Source organism: Anopheles funestus, chromosome 3RL (genome assembly GCF_943734845.2).
Source record: "Anopheles funestus chromosome 3RL, idAnoFuneDA-416_04, whole genome shotgun sequence".
Classification (NCBI taxonomy): Eukaryota; Metazoa; Arthropoda; class Insecta; order Diptera; family Culicidae; genus Anopheles; species Anopheles funestus.
The window spans coordinates 17,835,518-17,858,020 of NC_064599.1; the positions used below are offsets into that span (position 1 = coordinate 17,835,518).

The 22,503-nt window shown below is 40.8% G+C and overlaps 1 protein-coding gene across 3 annotated transcripts in view; it reads left to right on the forward strand.

Moving 5' to 3' along the window:
- The window catches only part of LOC125767998 (myb-like protein A), an 85,831-nt gene that overhangs the window by 11,730 nt on the left and 51,598 nt on the right, over positions 1-22,503 (forward strand). For all 3 annotated transcript variants that reach the window (XM_049435075.1, XM_049435073.1, XM_049435074.1), the window contains one exon: positions 11,743-11,759. The gene's annotated coding sequence lies outside the window, so the exon portion shown is untranslated. The remainder of the gene's footprint in view (positions 1-11,742; positions 11,760-22,503) is intronic.

The window sequence follows — 22,503 nt, forward strand, 5'->3', positions numbered from 1 at the left end:
AGGTCACGATCTTTACCGAGCAGAGTTCGACATATCCTATCTAGGTGGCTGTGTTGTCATTGGGGGGGGGGGGGGGGGGGGAGGGCAGGGGTACATTTTGGAGCCGTAAGGAACCGACGCAGAAATCGAGGAAACATGCGATTCAACGATACATTATCGCATACAAATTGCATGTTGCAATTGCTTTTAGTCCTTGTATGTCCTACACACACGTGCTGGGCAAGAATGAAAAACAGTTCCTGCAGGCTTAAAAAGCATCCCAACCAGATTGGATGAAGGAGTTAAAGAGATAGAAAGCGAGGGAATGGAGGGAGAATACCGGAACCAACATATTCACATACATGTATACGTGTGCTGTTAGCTTTTAGCTTGGCCATCCCTGTCGTGGAGGCGCCTCGAATGGGTACTAATGGGTGGTACCTCCGTTTCTATTTGCTCATTTATGCTACACATGATGATATCCTTAGCCCATTGGCGTTACTGTTACCATACCCTTTACCGGCACTTTTACCGGCTAAGATTAGTTCCTGTTGGGCGTTGGTGTCGTGGGCGTACACGTTGCAAGCGTCGCTTACCTGACTTCACCTTACATACGCTCCAAATCTCCGCCTTGAATCCGTTCGTTCCGGGCGACGAAAGTGGAAAAATGTTGAGAAAAGAACCAAACGGAAGGGGAAAGCCGGGGGAATAGTGTCTTGAAATACGGTAAACATCGTCACTCCGTTGTGGCGCCATGCAGTAATTTAGCGCTTTTAAACCAGCTACGGCTACGGATGGCAGTAAAGGACGAACGTGTTGTTAAGGCGATAAGAGGTGGCCATACGAATGGCGGCTTGTACGGCGCTGTTGTGCAGCGTGTTTTTTAATGATTTGTATGAGTGTTTAAGATATAACGTAATTGTTCGTTTATGTGGAAGATTAGGCGGTAGGGAAGCAGATAAATATTGAATGGACCATTCTACCAAGTGATCTTCAGCACTACGTAAAGCTGTTTATCTGATTCTTATTCATACTGGAAAAGAGATAATAACTGTTATGTTTGATTGTTTTCAAATCTTCTTTCAAATAGTTGGCAGTGATATTTCTTTCTATTGAAGTTTTTTTTTTTTGGTAAAATTGATTTTTTTTTTTAATTTTTGATAAAATTTACAAAATTTAGTACAGATTTGTTTGATTGTTGTAAGTAATTTATTGTTTACTTACAATCTTGTTTATGCTACTTCTAAATTATTTAAATTAATTGTTTACTACTTTTTTTATAAAATTAGTGCTTGATGTTATATTGAACAGATATTTTTACATGTTAATAAAAAAAATAATAAAAAAAAACAAAAATTAACGAAACTTCTTTTTTGTTTTGTCGAATCACGTGTGTTGACAACATGAAATAAGTAGATAGTCAGGCCTATCAATTTCAAATTAAAACCGTAAGTCGTAAGTTGGAAACTCAGATTTTCTATTCCACCTGTGACAGTAACCATACCGGAAACCTTTCCTTAATATCTTCTTCGTGTTGGTGTTTGAAACAACAAAACATATTTTATGCATCCATACGAAACCTCACGATTCTTCAACCATCGTCGGGCAGACCCGGTAGGCAAACCTTTTCGCCCGAACAAAGAAACAAAACCTTGCGCCCCTTTCAACCAGTCGGTGCTCTAATGAACTCATCAACATACCCAAGCGGCCTGTTTGTGGCTGAGCAAAATTCAATTGAACCAGTTGTGATAACATTAACCACCGGTACGGATCTCTGCCATCGGCATGGTTTTCACGTTTCCGAATTCGGTTCCGAAACACCCAGACAAAAGATAGAAATTTGTTGGCTGCTTTCCGTCCCGAATCCGAATCAGTTCACCTTCGATGCAGCTAATTAAAAGTCGAACCACAAAAATGCCTCCCCGTTGGCACTTTTCGTTTGACAGGTAGCAAAATTTTGGTACCAACTCTGTTGCTCCATAGATGTTGTCACTCTATGTGAAGGAATGGGATATGAGCCCCACTTCGGTATTGGAACCCATTAAACCCGAAGCACCAACCAGAGAAGCAATAACCGCATCCTTCCACCCGGCATCGGGTGTCCCGATATGTTCGGGTCAACCTTGCAAAGAGGGGTTTTGCAGATTTGTAATCTTCGCCCCCAAAAAACGTACGTCCCTTAATCCTCGCACGTACGCCATGTAAACAGAGACCTCGTTCGGTTCGTGACCGTTCCGACTCGAACCGGAATGTAGCCCCCAGGAATGGATTGGTACCGTCGCGTCGTACGTGAAACATGGAGCGATCGAAAACATACAACACTCGTATCCTTACACACACACATACACACCGAAAAGCCCCGTAGGAAATTCAGGTATTGTCCAAATATTTAAACAAAAAAGCTCACAATTTTCGTTTGCACTACTCGTTCAATGATACGGTCGATGCTATGTGACACAATCAGCAAGGGTACTGTTAGCCAATATGGTACGGAGAGACTGGAAAGAAATTCGTTCGAGTTTCAAAAAAGCTTCTTTAATCTACTCATTGTTCATCTGTTGTTTTCTTCTCTCTCGCTCTCTATGCGTATGATTGAGACATGATCAATTCTCCAAAAAGGAAAAGCATCATTAATGCAATATTCTAATAGAATCTTCTTTTCAATGTGTGTGACACAAATAAAACCAATAGTTACAATAACTTAGACATTAAAAATCTTCATTGGAAATGAGTTGCTAAACTTCCTGCCTCCAATCCAATCGCATTCAATCGAACAACATCCTTTTACCCATACCCATTCATATTCATACATGTCGAATCCTTCAATCCCATATAACCTACCAACTAGGTCAACTGTAACAGCTTCACAGATGACAACCATTCTCTGCTTGACTACCAAAAGACGAACAGTCCAATGCGGTCCAACTATGTCCCAGAAGAACTTTAAGCTTCAGTCAGCAGGAAACGCAACCGAACGCTGACAGCAAATGGCAAGACAGAAACGTTTACATCAAAGCAGCCTTTTGATTTAAATTGCAATGTGCATACAACGTTTGCTGCAACCGTGCGGTATACTGCTGAGTGGTAAAAATGTAGCAATTTTGCTTTTAATTGGGTTGGGTAAAAGTTACATCTGTGTAAAAGTTTTCCCGTTTTGATCGGTTTTTGAGGAGTATAAAATTCTTTGTTTTTTGTTAATGGAATATTGTTTAATTAAAAATGCACCTATTTCACTTAATCCTTGTGATTGGTAAAAGGGTTTATATTGTTCAAAGGACGTGCTCAACGATATTTGAAATACTTTGGAAACTACATAGGATTAGCTATTATTAACTCCTTCCTATTTTTTTTTTCAAACTTTTATTTTTTCCTTGTCCTAAAGCTGAAACCAGGAGATATTTTTGTTGGGAATGACATTCCATTACGTGACAGACTTACTTACAAAATTTAATACTTAAAACTTTTAGCTAATCTAAGCGTGAATTGAGGGTTAAGTAAAGTATAAATTAAAATAATTTCTAAAGACCAAAACGAATGCAAATAAATGTCTATTTTCCCGCAATATTTTTCATTGTTTAGGTGTGTTGGAGACTAAAACTTAGGTATTATATGATATGGTGATTTAAGAGTCTTTTAGAGTCGTTTTCGTACATGAAGATATAAAGGGTCAAGGCAATTTCCCAATACTCCAATAGGCAATAAAGGAATCTTAACTCGAAGTAGTGATGGATTCAGGTATTTCAACAACATTTCAAAAGTTTGCGCAAATTTCGTTGTGAGTATGCTCAGACATACCCCAATGATTCTTACTAAGCTTTCTCTCCTTTTCTATTTGTAAAACATGATAACTCTCTATTAAATTTTATATCCCTTGTTGTATGGAAATCATTGAAATGTAATGTTAATTTTTATACGATATTTTGAGTTCAGTTGAGTTCAGAGTCCTTGAAAGACTTTAAGATATTTATTACTTACGTCATTGGTTGCATGGAGTTCGTGTCATCTAACTTATCGTTTATTAAAATATCAAAAACAACGCTCAACGTTAGGGTTGTGCATAATGAAATGAGCAGAGATAAATGTCGAAATGATCCACTTGACAAGCCATTAGTCATCACCACAAAACATAACCTGATTCTCAGACAATTATCTTAACTATCAACAAAGAAAGACAACACTAGTCAACAACACTAAACAAAACCAACTAGCATCCTTTTTAATATCAACCACTTTCCATCGTTCCATAGTTCCATCTAACACGCTAAATTCAAATATTCAAATATGATAAATACTTCAACCTTTTACCCACAAACAACTGTTGACATAAATCCACCAGCGACTCCGTTGTTCTTGTGTTGCTTCTAACGGACATAAAGCTAGCGGGTGGAAAACTTCCAACCCTACTGACAGCCAATAAGTGTTGCTAGTGAATCGTACCACACTCTTACAAACAACCTCAGAAACGGTGTGTTTTATTTTATTAAATACATGTACACTGTCCCACTTGAATAAAATATCATCCAGGCCAATGGCGACGCTCAAACGTGTACCCATCAAAATTGTACGATCGCGTGCTAGATTCGGTTCGTGGATTTTTCTTCTCTGTCCGTTATGCTGGCTTTGGATCCGGAGACTAAAACAGGCGCAGAAAGAATTCAATTTCAAGCGTTACCTCGGTCTATGGATTAGAGGCATTTTCCGTTGGGCAGGGAAATGTGATGTGAAGTGACGTTGTAAAACACTTCCGCATGCACAAGAAAAGCTCCACACACACACACACACTTCGTTTTGTGACTTTTCGAACCATTTTAACCATTCGTCCTTTTTTCGTTCGGTAAACAAACGACCTCGACGCGTATGCACAAAGCCATCCAACCAACCAACGCAAGCACAAACACACGTGGTTTGACTGGCAGCGAAATACGCGAACTGCATAAACCAAATGGTCGCGTGCAATGAAACGAAGACAAAAAAGTGTCCTCTCCCTTTGGGGGGTGAGGTGGTTGGAAAAGGAAAACTCCCACGCACACACACACACACACATACAAACACACATGCTCATACAAAAGGAAGTGAAAATATTCTTTCTGTTCAACGATTGACGTGCAACGGTATAGTGCAGAAGGATCCACACAGCACCGGGCGGGGATGAGTTTTTCGGGGGTAAGTTTTACTAACATTGTCATGTCACTTCCCCCATCGCCACCCAGGGCAATGTATACCATCGAATCATTACAGCACCACAGGATGGTTTTGTAGAATAAACGGAACGGTGTCTAGTGTTGAACGGTGAAACCCAACAGCTTAGCGTTCCGAAAACACGAAACGATTCGCGGCAGGTCGAACAGAGCAAAAGAGGAAAGAAAAACAACAAGCGAAAGGTACACTTTCCCTCACTGCCGAACGATGATATCATATGCAAACGTTTGTATATACGGGTTGATCGTTCTCTAGAAGAATGGATGGAAAAAAGGCACACACTCACCGAGCGTTCACCGTTTCAGCCCTACGCAAGCTCATCGTAACGAAGCTGCCATTGATCTACGCTGAACACGTTGGAGAAGAATTTTCCCACTTGCAGCACAGAAACCTTTACCACCTTGCTTGCTCGATTAAACTATGAACTTAATTAAGTTGTACCGAAAACGCGATACGCTAAACGTCCCCTGACTCAGTAGCACGACGTTGTACGTAAGTCAATGTTTTCATATTGAGGCGTTTGATGAAATATTAGCTTTCATCAACAGTGCATCGACACTGTTACACGAGTGCGCACAGCATGCATCGTTCTTTGCGTACAAAAGGGAAAACTAAAAGACCCCATTTAATCGCCAATATCGCCTAAAATTGTTTCCCCCATGCAACCGTGCATTCTATTGAAGAAAAATTGAATTAGAAAAACAGGCAAAACAAAAAATACTTATTTTCCTGTAACGTAATTCCTCACGTCTGATTAACCATTGACCAATTTCCAACATTCTTCGTTTTTCTTTATCCACGGTTTGTTCTTTTTTGCTTTCGTTTCCGTTCCCACCAATGAACAATTGTAAAACGCAGAGATTAATTGGCCAATTATTGCTAAAGGTAGGTCAGGTAGGTTTTCCAGACCCACAGACGAAGGGAGTTTAATGTCTTGATTAAACTGGACGATGGCTTAAAGAGAGGCCTTACATTTTTTGTGGCACGGAAAATCGAGAACAACGCCGCATGATGCACTTACAGGAGGGTTTTGATTAAAGCAACAACTTAATCACAGCTGCGGTAAACATGCTGTAAAATGGATTGAACATTTAAATAGTTCAGCTGATTGTTAACGATTGGTCGGTTTTAATTGATTCATGTCTTTGGAGCTTTTTTCCAATTTTTAGGACAACTAAAACTAAGTTGGGCTTTCATATATTAAGTTATTAAGTTAAAAAATCGTTTTGTCGTGAATTGAAAATTATTTCTAAACTGACAAAATGTCTTCAACCTTTTGAACAATATTGAACAGACCTTCGACAGAAGTTGCTTTAAAACAACTAAAGAACGTCCAAAAACCTGCTCTGTCCTGATTGATACGTGACTTAGAGTTTGGTCTAAAACAGCGAAGTTCGTGGTTAGATTCTAGACTGGAACTATTCCGTTACAAGATAAACAATTTCATTAGGCGTTAAATGACAACAAATGAATAAGAAAGTAAGAACAAGCTAGCTTATTTTGAATCTTTTCTGGAAAAATATCCTTTAAGTACTCCTGGTGGTTTATGTCTAATGACGTCAGTCTTACAAGACAGAACTTTGCTTCGAATCCCAACCGGTCCGTATCTCCGTACGCAGGATTGATTATCCTAAAAAAACTAAAAAAAAACTCAAGGAAAAAAACTAAATAAAGTCAACGATGTTCCTAAACATTTTTCGAAAAAATCTTTTCAGATTATTTTTTTGCTCGGTTAGAACAGCCTGGCCGTATCAAGAATTATTTTACCACGTAGCCGGATAGGCAGTTCATTCTATGGGGAGACGGTTCGGATGGGATTTGAACCGGATGGAATTTGAACGCGCGTTTATCACATACACCACCGGGTCCCTACTTTTCAGATTGTCGTGTCACAAACGAATAATAAATAAATGAAGATTTTTTTTTTATTTATTTTATTACATGATTACGGCTTTTGCCGTATTATCAGCCACACACGGCTGAGGTAATTACAATTTTCGCAAGGCATTTCCTCCTTGTAATTTGCCTTATCCCGGGCATACTCGGTTAAATGAAGATTTTATCGTTGTTCATTGTTCGAGCGACTTTTCTGTTATTTAAAAACAATAAATTATAGATCTATAAGCCGTAGTTAGCACCTCTTTTTTCCCAACATTTTTTAACAGCTAATTAAGACAAATGTGAGAATTACTTAAGATTACTCTTAATTAGTTAATCGCTTTAATTTAATTTCAATTATTTTTATCATCATCGTAATCAAAACTTCTTTAGGGAGGTTTTGCTTCATCGCCAACTTACTCAGGAAGACTTCAGCGATACTCTGCCACGAAAAAAAGCTCATGAAAGTCTCAATTTTGTTTTACGTTACACAGCTTTTTTATAAATTTCACATTTTGTCAAAAAAAAAACAATCCAACAAAAGGGATGCCCGGATTTCAATTAACCATTTTTCTTTCCGTCAGAAAAGTTGCCGAACAACGGCAAACGCACGCTGCTAAAATTACGTGTCACTGTCGGTGGAAAGATTCTACCCAATGGCGAATGTTTGTCACCTTCTCCAGCGACGGTATAACGTGCAAAACGTGCACAACTTTTGCAAAAATTGTGATTGCAATTAAATAAAAATTTCCCACATTGCCAAGAGACCTAAGCGCCGGTCGCGTTTTCTTCAAGCGGAACTCAAACTAAAAGCGACCGTTGGCAGAGAGAGAGAAAAAGCTCGACATGAGTAGAAGCGTGCAGATTTTTATCTATGAAGTATTAAATCCATATTATGCCAACTGCATCTGAAATACGGATAGCACCGTAGGCACCGTCAGCTGAATTACGACGATGTGTTAGACACAAAGTTGCGTGATGGTTCTTCGGTTGTACGATAAGTAGACGCGGGGATTAGTTTCTTCTGCTTAAATTTTAATTTAAAACACATTTTAATCCTTTCTCTTTTACCACCGCCCAGCACATGAGCAGCGTGTGTTTCATACATATTATGATTCACACACAAAAAAATCATGCAGCGTTTCTTTTTGACAAACCCACGCAAGCGCTTCGAAGCAACCTAAAAAAGCTTTACGCGAACGCTGCGGTCTCTACACTAATTTGTCACCGGGGGCACGCTGAGCCTAGCAAGTGTCCACGGTAAGCCAACTTTTTGATTTATATCCCAGGCAGAACTTCATGATAATTTTTTTCGTTGTCTATTTCCATTACCAATTTCACTGTACCTAGAACTTGCATATCCAGCAACGGAATGGATGCAATTTTTGGCACCAGTTCGCGCCCAAATCATAATAGAAACAATAATAGCTTAATCGTTTCATTGTATTTTTTTTGTTTGTGCTAGGATATTTTGTTGCACTAATCAGACGCTGCGTAATTTATGGCAACACAAAGTGTGATGGGCATTTTGCCAGCATCATAATGTTCCTCCGGATGATCGTTGCTTTGTCTTTTCGTACCAAATCGTAAACATTCTTGGAACCATGCCAAAATATGTATATTTTTTCATGCTTTCTAATGTCGGAGAAATTGAAGGGTGGATTATAAATTTACTCTGCAAATTTCTTGATTCTTGTCTTAAGATAAATCACAGTTTCTCCTATTTTCTTATCCAAATACTCAAACAATTAGAGGAGCTGTTATGCCATTCCGTGATGAAATAATTGAATTATTAATAAATAATTAATATTGTGGAATTTTTAGCAAAAATTCAAGCAATTTTCCGCGGAGCTACAATTACTTGATTATCAGAAAAACTACCGAACCAGCCATTTGATTACATTATTTTCAATGATTATTAATTCTTAATTCAAAAAGGAAATATGCACGACTTTTATTAACCCATTCTACAGAAAAAGCTAAAAAAACAGTAAACTATGAACCAATTGATCGAAAAGATGTTATTAAAGTTACCGTCAGTAAAAAATCGTTTAAACACTTAACAGATCTAATGTTAAAGTGCTACAGAAAATTTAAAATAAAACAGAAGTGAAAAGACTAACAAAATTAATCAAATGGATCGATTTAATAAAATCATTTAATAATAAAAAATAAATAACAAAAATATCAAATAATAAAAAACAAACGTAAATTTTACTAACTGTTTTTCATACATGAAATTGGAAGCTCAACCTCCCAACAAATTTATCAACAAGATCACGAATAAGAAAATCATAATAAAAAAAACAAGAAAAAGAACTGAAAAAAATAAAGCCAATTTCATACTAAACATAAGAGCAATTAGCACGCAACAAGAATAATACAGTAAAATGTTGCTAAACTCATTTATGAGTAGAAATAATTATTTAAAACTAATTGTTATAAAAACAAGCTCCACCTGCTGGAAATCGTTTCCACCAACGGTTAAAAGTAAAAGTATTTAGTACGCATAGTAGTAAAATCAATATTCTCTTTTTCAGTCATTTATCTTTCGTTTTCCATTAAATGCCAACATTGGCGAATGTGCATACTGCATAAATCTGCTTTATTTATTTCGACTCATGGTGCATGTGTATAAAAAAAGCATCTTCTGCTTAAGACAAGTGTTGTGCCGTAATTTTACACCTTGCCAATCGACACGATCATGGTGCCAAAACCCTTACGGAAAAAATACCTTGCTACACTCCCCGTTTCAGGTGTTTCAGTTCAATCCATTAACCGAAATTAGACCTAACTGTTTGAATATTTACCGGACTGTTGTTTCGTTGATGATTTTTTTGTTTTGTTTCGAAAAAGGTTGGGGGAAATATCTGCACCGTTAAGCTTCCCCCAAACAACAACAAAATCATAAACCGACTAGGTACTTGTTGTTAACACTTTATGGATGACTATTATTAGCTTTGCTTCATTTTCATTCATGAATGATTTCCACGCATCGTATGATGATGAAGCAAACTATAGCAAAAAGGCGGAAGGAACCGAAACACCGGCCGGAGGCAGAGATGATGTAAAACGCACTCGGTGCACAAATAATAGGTACGCGCCATCATAAGTGTTTCCCTTTCGCCGATAAAATGTTTCCCAACAGCAGCAGCTTCCCGAGTCGAGAAAATGGTATGCTCCACACCATAATGCCCCGGAGTCACTTTAAGTGATGTGAAGTGCACGAATAAAACAGTTGCATTGCAGCGCCATCTCATCGTTGGCAAAAGTATATAATGGGTTCGTTTTTTTTGGCTCCCCTTTTACTTTTTCTCACACACATACACATACGGGCCTCCGTACCTTTTTCGAGCATGGCCAAGATCATAGCGCTGATTCTTCGATTCGAAAAACACTAATCCAACACATTGTTATGGTGTTATTGTTCGGTTTCTTCTTGTTTTTTTGATCGTGGATTCGTGAAAGGATCGTTAAGCACGGAAGCAGCTTCTCAGCTTCATATGCAAGCATTTCGAAATGCGCGTTGTTCACACACCCCTTCTGTAGGCATCTTTGTTTTTGTTTTTTTTTTCTACACCTCTTGTACAACTGCTGGCAAATCTGCTTGTTCCGATTATGTGTTAACGAAAGAAAATTGCAACGCTAAAATCTTTATCGTCCCGTGCGCTCCCATTGCAACCCGGTAAACTACACGGGAGATTGGTTTTGTTTGTTTGCCTTGGCACCAACCCGGCACCGCACCAATTTTTGCTTTCTTTTTCCTGCATCGGATACAATATTATCTTTATTTTCATTTTTGTTTGCCGTCTCCGGGCGCTTATCACACGCGTAAATAGGGTGAACCGTAGCTATGAGATAAAACGTATTCCCAGGAAAGTAAGAAGCTTACATCATGGCAATGTGTTGTCTGTCCTGGGGATTGTTTTTTTTTGGTGTGCAAGTTACAAAGGATTACGCATCACAGGTGAAAAAAACTGCGACACAGATACTGCTGGATATTGTTGTAAGCGAAAATTGGAGGAAAAGAAAAACAACATTCCACCCGTGGTAGAAAGTGAAACCTAGAATCGTTTTCATCTTATTCCACAAGCAGGGTGATTTTTTTGTTTACCCTTTGTACATGAAAAGAAAGTTTTTTTTTGTCTTTTAAATTTTTAAAAACAATTCAAAATGTGGAGTAAAAATACCGCTTTATCGATATAAGCGTAAAATTTTAATTGTTTTTAAAACCTATCAAAATGTGTATTTTGTCAAAATGTCTGCCAAATGGGTTACACAATGTGTTTTTAATATCTAGGGAAGAAGTACAGTGAACTTAAAAATTGATGAACCAAATACTTTTCCAATTTTAGTTGCCTCTCACATATAGATATTACAGCCACTAAAACTGATAATATCTACTAAACTGAAGACAAAATAAAATTATTAAACTACCTATTTATTATACAAAACATGTGAAATAACAGTCACCCGCAAGATGACTGTGAAGTTGTAAATAAAATTCTTGTCGAGGATATTCTTAACGATTTATGAATGATGAATTTAAATGATAATTGCTACTTCAACATCGCACATTAATATGTTCCTTTCCAATACAATCAGTGTCGATGTTCTATGCATCGTTATTTTCTCTCTATTGAACCCCTTACTAATGGCTGTATCTCGTTTCCCTTCTCATTACAGAACCAACAACACCCGTAGTAAGTAATTAAGGACATCGGCGCTTTTCTACATTTATGCATCTGGAAATTGTAAAGAAATCCAAACACATCATATCTCATCCCTGCATCCTTCAGGTGATGGCTCTCCAGCAATATGTATCCATAAGGAACATTTACGTTCGTATGGGAATTCCTTCATATATTTCCCCTGCTGCTGGTGTGGTTTTGTAATTAATAGTGACAAAAACATACATCCCTCGGAAATACGTTCGATGCATGCCCAACTGCAACACATTAATCTACTGCCGCTGTCAACGTTTTCCCTTTTTATCGACGCCTTCGTAATGATCTCTGATATCTTCGCTTTATTATAAAGGAAATATTCTTATTGCAGTGCATCATCTGTCTGTCATTTGGCGCGCACCAATCATTCTTACTGTCTTTGTAGAAATCACCCACCAGTTCGTTGCCTCTATCTTTAATCTTTCGCCGCCCCCTACTACTACTTTAACCAGGAATCTCTGCAACAGGAGAACACATGATACAGACAACAACTAGGGGGGAAAAAAACATCCCTTCATCGCTTCTCCATCACAGGTGCTTGGTTTCATTTCTTCACTCTAATATACAGTACCATCCACACCTGATTTACTGTCCCCGGTAGCATCACTTTACGGCGTAGCAAAAATACGATAGCCCCTAACCTCTGGCGTTCGGTACCATAACGATGTGACACACAGACACAGACACACACCAGCACCACTCGGAACCAGTTGGTATTTCATTTCTTTCATCCTGACTTTCATTAAAAGTGTAATAAGACCGGAAAACTGATTTCCCCAGTGCTCACGGCGGGGTAGCTTTCCTTTCACAGTCACCACGAGCGGTCGCGTGTGCGCAGGGTGACCGACGACTGAGGACGCTTCAAGCATCAGAAAATGTACCAGTCTCAAATCACCCAACGTCAACGGTCCGAGAACTGTGTTCGCACCGAACCCAGTTTGTCAGTTGGACTGAGCGCTCAACAAAAGAATATGGTAACGATCATCTGCGCTTCTCCATCCCAGTCAGACAGGGTGAAAACTTGCAGCAATGTTGAGCTTTTTTTTGGTGTTATTTTTGTCCCTTAAAACATTGGGACAGTAGATAGCAGAAGATTAACAAGCAAGATATTTCAAATTGCTGGCCAAAAAGAGAACCCTACAAAATACAGCTGTACTAAACCTGTCACCGCTTGGTTCGATTATACACCAGAGAGGGCGTTGTGTTACTACTATGTTTTGCGTCTATTTGACAGTTACTGGCGAACTGTCAAACACTATACGCCGTGTTCTCTCCCATTCCAGCTTTGTAAGTAAATTCAAAACACTTAATATTGCGCACAAATACGGGCACACAAATGACCGATAGTCGGTACGGCTCTATAGCTACCCAATCGAAAACTTTCTACCATCGATAACCGTTGTCAAAACCCGTATCTTGGTGGGTCCAAAACTTTCGGCTTTGGAAAATTAACCCGCACTTTACGGTTGACTTTTACCGCTCGCTTCGGAACTTTTTGACGGGACATTTGTGCACGGAGGATAAAGATATTGACGAAGGTTCTGGACACGCCATCCCATGATGGTGGTTAGATGTTGCATTGAACTTGATGGCTTATTGCCATGTCGAAGTGTATGCTCATCATACGCAGCTACTGTGGATGCTTTTTTTCTATTCCAAAGTGACAGTATTGTACTGAGCTTTTAACAAAAGGAGCGCACATACATACACACATTTTGTGTGACAGCTTTTGCGTTGCTCGTCAAGATGATTTCTTGTCAAAGTATCTTCCCTTCCAATAACCCATTACTCTTGCCATTCTTTAATCAAACGCTTCACACTAGACCACATATCATCGTCATGTAATAAAAGCCTTTTTGTCCACAGAAGCTAGCAAAAGGAAGGTAAAAAAAAAATCCCAACCACCCAACCGTATCATCTTCTGGGCTGATGTTCCGAGCTTTGGGGACAGATGTTTCACATATTTATTGCATGTTAAACATTCAACCATTCAACCCTGTGAATGGAGGGAAGCAAGTTTAAGGATAACGTATCGCAATACTTTCACAATCTCCGCAAAAACCCCCTCCAAAATGAAACCGTCTGCTCCTAATCAAGTGGTGTGTGGTTCCAAATGAAAAACGAAAAAAAACATCTACGAAAGCCAAAAAATAAACCGTCGATAGTGGGCACACCTTTAACCGGTACACCTCGGGAGTCCTTTTCGCATTTTCACAGAGTAGCTTTTTCGTTTTGTTTTGGGTATTCAGATAGCTTGCCGGCGAGAGGACGTTGTTTTAGATGCTCGTCTTGGGAGAAAAGCGATTTGTCTGATCCCGGCGCAGGGACAGAGGCTACAAAAGTATCCTCCCTCAACCCCACCATCCTCGGCAACACCAAATCTGAACCTTCTGATCATAATTTCGTCAAGCACGGTTACACCATTGAGCACGATGAGAGATACACGATAGAAACAAAGTATCCCCAATACAATATGGACACGGGCGAAAGGAAAAAAAAAACCGGCAACGGGTTTGACCCTTCCTTGGTAGCATATCACCTTACCACTTACGCCTTTTCTGCCCTGTCCCGTCCCTTTGGATATCCCGTTTTGATTGCAGCAATGAAGCACCCGAAATTGAAGAAAAGCCAGAAGATATTCATTTATAACCTCACCGTTACCGAGGAAATGAATTTCCCCGGCACAGCTCAGATTGGATTCTTTCGTCCATATTTTATCGTTCCCTTAGTTCCTTTGTTAACATTGTTTTTTTTTTGTCTTTCCACCGTTTCGTTTTCCTTTGCAATTTCTTCACTTTCTAACCGAGATTTTTATTCTCTAGTCGTGATATTTTTTTTATTCCCCTGTTTCACACTTGACCTTTCTCCTTTTTTCTTTTCTTTTTTTGTATTGCATTACTTCGTTTCCTTTTTATTTTAGGAAAAATCTTTGTCTCGACTTACAACAAGCATCGAGCGGTTTGTTTGAACCACAAAAAGGATTGGCACCGGAATGAAGCAAAAAAAAACCCCGATACTATGCTGAAGAACTCTACTTAAATGACACTTCTTGCCTTTTCTGCTGCCTTGAGGCAAGGACACTCCATTACCCGTTCGGTAGCCGTCTTTGGTACCGGATTTCAAGCTTCAACCATCGCACTTGTACGAAACGCAAAGAAAGGGTTTTGTGCTATAGTATTTCTTCGCTTTTTTTTGCCTCTTGATTCTTATCATTCGTCCCAAAAGAATTGGTGGAAAATGTGGAAAATGGAATGTATTTGTCAAAGAAGAAATGAGAAAAACGCACCGCTTCAAATCATAGAAATTGGAGTTTTTCTTACCAATCTTTTTTGTTTGTTTCGTGTTTCGTTGCACTAGACATTCCTTTTTATCTATTCTCGGAAGGCTTTTCTTGATTGAAACACCTTTCGATTAAATCGGATGCTGAGGATTTGCATGACACCATACGGAAGGGGGGGTTGATGAGTGCGGCATCACACCATTATAGGCCTAGGCTCTATACCGCCGGGGGTGAAAAACACGAGAAAGTGAGACAAGCAAAAGAACATGACAAGCACCGTATCCGTAAGATAATACTAGCGCCCATCCACTTTATCGTGTGGCAAATGCGCCCGGTAATGAAAATATTGAAATCGACAGGTCGGCAATGAGATGCTGGGGCAATTTGTGTAGTATCAATGTTGTTTTAAGTATTATATTTCATCTTTTTTCGAAAAAGCTTCCAAATAAAGTACCATCGAATCCCTCGCGACTACGTCGCCCCTGAACCTGTTTTGTGCAATTCGTGTTCTAGTATCTAGTTACGGTAATGATTTCTTGTTTGCTTACTTTGTCTTACAATTGCACGATAAATCATTTTCACAGTGAAGAAACAAAAATCAAAACTCACGTTTTGGAAGCACAAATAAAGTGAACAACAAAAAAAAACACACTAAAACTACCATCTTAATATTACTTGAAACAGAGCGAACGTGCCACGTGCAAAGGAAATAATCTGCTCGCGGGTAAACAACAACAACAGCTTAGGGTGCACTGTCCCAAAAAGTCACCATCCATCCATTACGCGTCTTGAGATGGCGCAGCATGGTTCTCAGGGGCAACCATTTCAATCCCGAAAAACCTGTAACCCTTAGCAACATTCAGGGCCCTGAGGTCCATTCCGAGGTTCGTTCCGGGTATCATATAAATCTTCATTTTCACCCCTGGTGGTGGTGGTGCTGAAATCAGGAAGCTGGTAACCCACCAGCACGGGGTCCTTCAATTTCCGCTTTCAATTTTTCCCTCCATTCTAAATTAGACCAAAAAAAAACACAAACACACACCAAAGATGAAAAACATCACCATTCTCTCTCTCTCTCTCTCTCTCTCTCTCTCTCTCTCTCTCTCTCCTATTTAACCCTCCCCAAGAAAAAAAACCGTCATCATCAATCAAGTCTTGGTCCATTCAAATCGGTCGCCCCATGCCGAGGTTTTCGTTTTTGTGTCGAAAGAAATGCAACCGAAAGGTTGAAGCGAAGGTCCGTTTCGCACCAGTTGGTGCCGGGAAGTGTCTTAATTGAATTGCGTTACAGAATCTGTCATCATTATAAAGCTCTATTACGTTTGCTTCTTTCTGGGGGGAAGGTGATGGCTGTATGGGGTTTCTACCACTTTCCTCCTAACCCTTGATATCGATCGTAGTACGATCGTTGGTTGGTAATTGTTCCGCCTTGTCCAATCCATTCCGTAACCTGAACGTGGTTGACAGTTTCGCTTAGCGGCAGCACATCGTTCAAGTGTGAATTAAATTTCCACATACACAAAGTGGAGCATCCTTTCAGCATGATTGCTTGCGTGGTAAGCGATCGCACCTAGTGCCGGGCATTTATCACTCTTCCAACCATGAAACTTTACTTGCAGTTAATGAAAGCTTTTCTGGTGCAAAGAAGTAAACACCACGTATAAGTGTCACACCGTCCGGTTCGTATGTATCTAAAAAGGGATCCTTTTTTTTTGCTAAGAATTTTCCCAACAGCCACTCTCAGGCCAATAGAGAGATATGTATGATGAAAAATGGTTGTTGCAACCAGCTTAAAACCATGCCCACGCTAAACACGCAAATCAAGACGCGCTTGATCCCGCGATGTGAACGAGATTGGTTCCCGTTTTAGTATCATAGACGACAATATCGAGGGAGAGAGAGAAAAAAAACTCCCTTTCACAAATGCCAAACGATGGAGTAAACCGTCGCCCAACCTCGGGTTTACCGTGAACATTCTTCATGGTCGCCTTTATGAGCTCGCGGGCTACACTATCCTGGTTTTTTTTGCCCACTGCCCTTAGAGTGTGCTCCATTTTTCCACACTGACACTTCGTCCTGGTTTCGGAATTGAATCGCCGGCACTCATCCATCATCCGCGTGAACTCGGGCGAAGTCTCCCAAACCCATGTCTGGTGGCTATGTGTGTTTGGCTATGCAGGACGAGGCATCGCCTCGTCTAATGTTGAAGGTGTACTGTTGCCCTTTAGTTCCTGGAATAAAAAGAGCAAGATTCTATCAAGCAAGCAAGTAAATGATTATACACAAAACACACACACACAAGCATATCTACAGCACACTCTGGATGAATGGGAAGAAAATCTAGAACGAGCTAATCATGGCCAGTATATTTATCATCCAGAAGGAATTCCCATTCACAACAGGAATAATACAACCACGGTTTGTGGGGTAGCAGAAGTTGAGGGTTTCGAAAACGAAAACTTCGTTTTGTAAAAGAAGGTGAAAGAAAGAAAGAAATCCCCCCCTTTCTTCATTTCCAAGCGACTTAAACCACCCCCGTTCAAGGAAGTGAAGGAATAGGAGGATAGTACATCTCAGGCAAATGCGCATGTTAATGCCATCAACATCAGCCGTACTTTTGACGCCCCTCTTTTCAGCATGACGCCCTGACAGTTGATCGTGGTGGGGGCCCCCTTTTTTTTTGGAGGCGATGGAGTAGCATAAGAATCCTTGCTCGTCCTTGTTGCTAAAGAAAGATGCGTCTTGCCGTTGCGAAACATGTATACTTGTGGTGTTTCTACCCTTGTTCCTATGTGTGAACCCCTTAAGAAGCAAACATCGTGCTAAATAAACATATTGCGCGCTGTCATGATTCTGTCTGCACTCATGCACCACCACCACCTTCCCGTCGCTCTGTAACAGAACACCAACCCCAAACCCCAGCCAACATTGAACCGACGGATGCGGAACTGACGCACACAGCATGCGGGGAGACGCGTAATTTGATCGATGAGTGAGATGACGGTAGCGAAGATCCCCGAGCGCGTCGTTGTCAAAATTTGAAAGTAATTGAGTTCCAGCGCTTCAGCGGGAACTGTCTGCTTGCTGGTGGCGCACATCAAGCACTCGTGCGATGCGCCTGTAACCTTAAAGTGGCACCCGAGAGGGCAATATTGTGTAAACAAATACACACAACCACCATGGCGTCCTTTGATTTAATTTCAGTACCGGTGTTCTATTTTTTTTTCCGTAGTCCCTTTTGTTTCAAGGGCTCCTTTGATGGGTAATGGGAAATGAGAGCTTCCCAGATTCGACGAATTGACACACCGGAGACAGAGCGTTTGTGAAGAGAGCTTTCCTGCATGCATGTTTGATGTTGTACCTGCATCAACACAATTAAAATGGTGCTACCACATCGAATTGGGTTGTATTTACACGTACATTGCAAGCTGCAATCTTGTCAATCCTTGGAAATCACACCGGACGGACGTAAAATCCTTTTGCAAGTGGATTTCGAATGCGTTAAGTGGAATTTCTCCAGTATCGAACACATTTCTCAACCCCATATTGTATAGAGTTTCAAAATAATGGACAACAAGTTCAAACGTATATACACGTTTTGTGCATCCTGCTTTAAGCTTTCAAAAAGTGATTTTGGAACTTAACAATTGAATTTCCACAACGGACACACTTACTGCTTCAGTAATGCGATACCGAAATAAGTATTTATTGTGTACTTTCCGTTAAATGCCACTTGACACCTACGGTTTCCCGGATCAAATCCATCACCGGGAGGGGGTGGAACTGCAAATTAGAATTTGGTTCTGTGCATCAGGAATTGCCTGATTATTTGCAATCACTATCTCAACAGGGTGACGGGTTATTTGGTCAGTTTGGACGTACACCGAAGGTATAATCATCGAATGCGAAAGCACTCCATTTGATGTACCAAGCGTACCAAGAAGCCTCTCAACTGCATCACCACAACCACTTCCGGCAGTAACTCGTCTAATCGAACCACCGATATAAGCATCAATGCCACTGCCTATTACGGTATCGGCGGTTAATGTGTTCTACACCGCACTGGCTGATTAAAAGTGGACAAAACAGTCATCCATATATGTATAAAGGGGAGGCGAAAAGCTTCCCCCGCCCGGGGGGTAGCTGCAGTAGGACGAAAGCTACTATCAACCCGCAAGCTAATATTCATTACCGATTCAATTGTTATGCAAAATATCTTCTAATTGGCTGCAGCTGCAACTCTTCCACATTCGTTTACTACTCAGCATGATGGGACAATCTCCAACCGTGCTAGTTGCGTTAAGTGATACGCTTGGACAATAACCCAACCGTGCCAACCCCCTCCCCCTGCTCCTTCCTTTAGGTGTGCTGAAGGGGTTCTGATAGTTGCCAATCATGGTGGGCACTCATTACAAACTGGACCCAAAATGGCAATAGAGCGATGCAGACGCAAAGGGATTTGTACAATTGAATGTTCCGATGAACCGTATTCAAAATGCATCAGCCTCAATTAATGAACCCTTGGGGCGTGCAGGTGCATTAGTATCTCGTATCCCCATCGTATCCCCATCAACGCACACATTTGGCCATTTGGCGATTGGACGACTCGGCTGGGCTATAATACTCTCGACAATTAAACGCCACGATGGTATCGTTTGCGCGAAATCAAAACTTTATTCAGCTTAATTGAAACGAATTTAACCCGGGCCTGTGACATTCGATCGAGAGCGTAGTAGTCGAGGAGTATGCGTCACAGCTGTCAATGTGGCATGATTAACAGCTTTCGCGCGCTCACACTGTTGTTGTTATCACTGACGCACTAGCTCGCATTCATTCATCGCTGCTGGATATCACACTGTACACGGAGTGTGCTTTTTTACGCAGTAAAGAATACAGCACTGATTATCTTCATTATCATTCACACACACACACACACCGCGTCATCGGGTACGGGTAAGAAACGCAGAAAGGATTCATTTATTTGTTCTATGATTTGATTTTTCATTCCCAACGCAACACACGTCCCAGTGGTCATCCCAGTTTGCAATCAGAATTCCACCCACACTCCTAACCTCATAGCGGTGTATGTGTCGGAAACGAACTAACACCGAACGGGCAAAAGGTCACGCGAACCTGTAGGGAAATGTACCGTCAAAAAACCCCCCGCCGGGCACTGTAGAGTGCCACAACAGTTCAGCTGCGGGGACTAACTTCCAGACAGAGCCGCCACACATGAAAATCAATAGTCGCAATAGAAAATGCAATAACTGCAGTGTCCAGCAGGGGGGAAGCTTCGCATCACACATAAACACATACAGACACACGCAGAGTGCTTTCAGTGTCCTGTTCATTCGTTTAGATTGCAAAAGCATGCCGGTGGCAACGGCTCTTACCACCGTCCGGGAGTTTCCCGTGAATTGCACCGCAGTAACATTAGTAGCAGAGAAGAGCCAGTGCCACTGACGCGCTACAGCATCCGTACGGTACGTACGTGAGGGTGTACAAAACCTCCACCCACTCCCAACAGCGCAAGGGTCAATACGTACCGATGGCATCCAATACTCCAGGGGAGCACAGCACGAAAAAGATGTAAGAAGTGAAGCTGTTGTAACTTTTTAACCGACCGGACATACAGGATGGTGCTAACATTTTCGTCTCTCTTTTTCTCTCTCTCTCCCAACACCAGAAGCTTCGGTACTGGCACTGTCCATAAAAAAGTGGTAGCACTAATTTATCGCTTATGTTCCCCACTTTGGTACAACTCTCCATGTTGTATGGATGAATGTAGCCAGTAGATACCGCCGTAATAAGTTGGGACCACTGTAACGATATTGCTGAACGTGGCAATTGGTTCCCTGCTAGCTCGATTGTGAACGGGAAGGTTGCCCCCGTTGGCTTTCCCTAATGCAGTACAGTGCATTGAAACATACATACAGCCACACGTACGGGTGGGCCACATGAATGCAAAACAATCAGAGTAATTATCACACTGTGAATTGATTAAAACTAACATGAAGAAATGTCGGTTGATTAGAGAGCGAGAGAGAGAGAGAGAGAGAGAGAGAGAGAGAGCACAGTTGGGTGCCGATGAAATTTTGCTGCGATTGGTTTGCCGACGATTTTGTTTTTCCACTGCCTTGAACGTCCTATAGCGAGTTCGAAGGATGCAGTACGGATGCCACCGGGTGTGACGGGTGGCAATGCTATTCCGAGTCACAAATTAATAAGCTTTTATTTACAAATCAATACAAACGCATAATTAGCAAGTGCTATGATAGGAGCATGATGCCCTGCCTTATACAAAGCAGATCACAATGGTAGAAGAATGGGGCCCTACATTCATGTTTAATTGTGCCAGGGTAAAAGGAACCCGAGAGCATAGAACTCGATTCGAAAAGTCCAAGCCAACAAGCTCCATTGGAAGATGCATGCAAACATGCCTTCAATTACTGGCCGTCGTTTATGATTCCGTACGGCAAAGAATGGGGAATGCCGTCGTGAGTGCTTCATGTGCCCCATTTGGTTTTGCCCCCCCTATCGATGTTACCCGTTTTCGATCACCGGTACCGTTACGGATCATTGTAGGCAAAACATGTGATAATGAATTTATGCCAATTGCCAATGCTCTATCAATGTTCTTCTCCACCTTACATCATCTTTACCGCAGGGCATTTACAAGAACATTTCCTTACATTCCGGTTCAATCTCCCGCCCCCGGGTGGGTGTGTTTGTACATCATTTACATGCTGATTTGCTCATCCACTTTCATTTGTTTGTGGTCCATTGTGTGTTGTTTCAACGTGTTTCACTTTCCCACATGAATGCTGCAAATGGTACACACCGGCAATGACAGCGTATTTAAAAAGTCATTCCATTTATGGTTTCTTGTACGCCTGCCTGGCATGTTCGTATCACAAGTACCACCACTGGAAGGCTTGATATTGGAGCTACTTCGTATTTTTTTTTTGCATGTCAATGTACAAATGCAAACTAACCGTGTAGGCCAAACCGGAGGACAACATTGCGTAATGGAATGTTAATCAATTGCTGTTGATGCAACTACTGGCGATAGAGTGGATACGCAAAAAAAAAAAAAGAAAACCATTCGGTACGATTAAAAACAGGGTTCTCATAATGGAAAGTATCTCCGAACGGATGCTTCCGGGGACAATGTAGCAGTGTAGTAGTTTCATCATGGTATCTCAATCGGCTGTAACCGTTCGGATCGTTTTCAATGTTGAAGCTTTTATCGATATTGGAAAATCCTTTTTTTTATCTTCTGCCATTTGCCTTTGTTTTGTAACACAGTCAGGATCCCCGATATCCTAACGGACGATGATGATGATGATGACTAAAAGAGAGCGAGAACTGATAAATCGATACTGGGAGAATTGGTAAAATAGACGGATTATGCTTTTAATGTTAAGGATGTACGATATT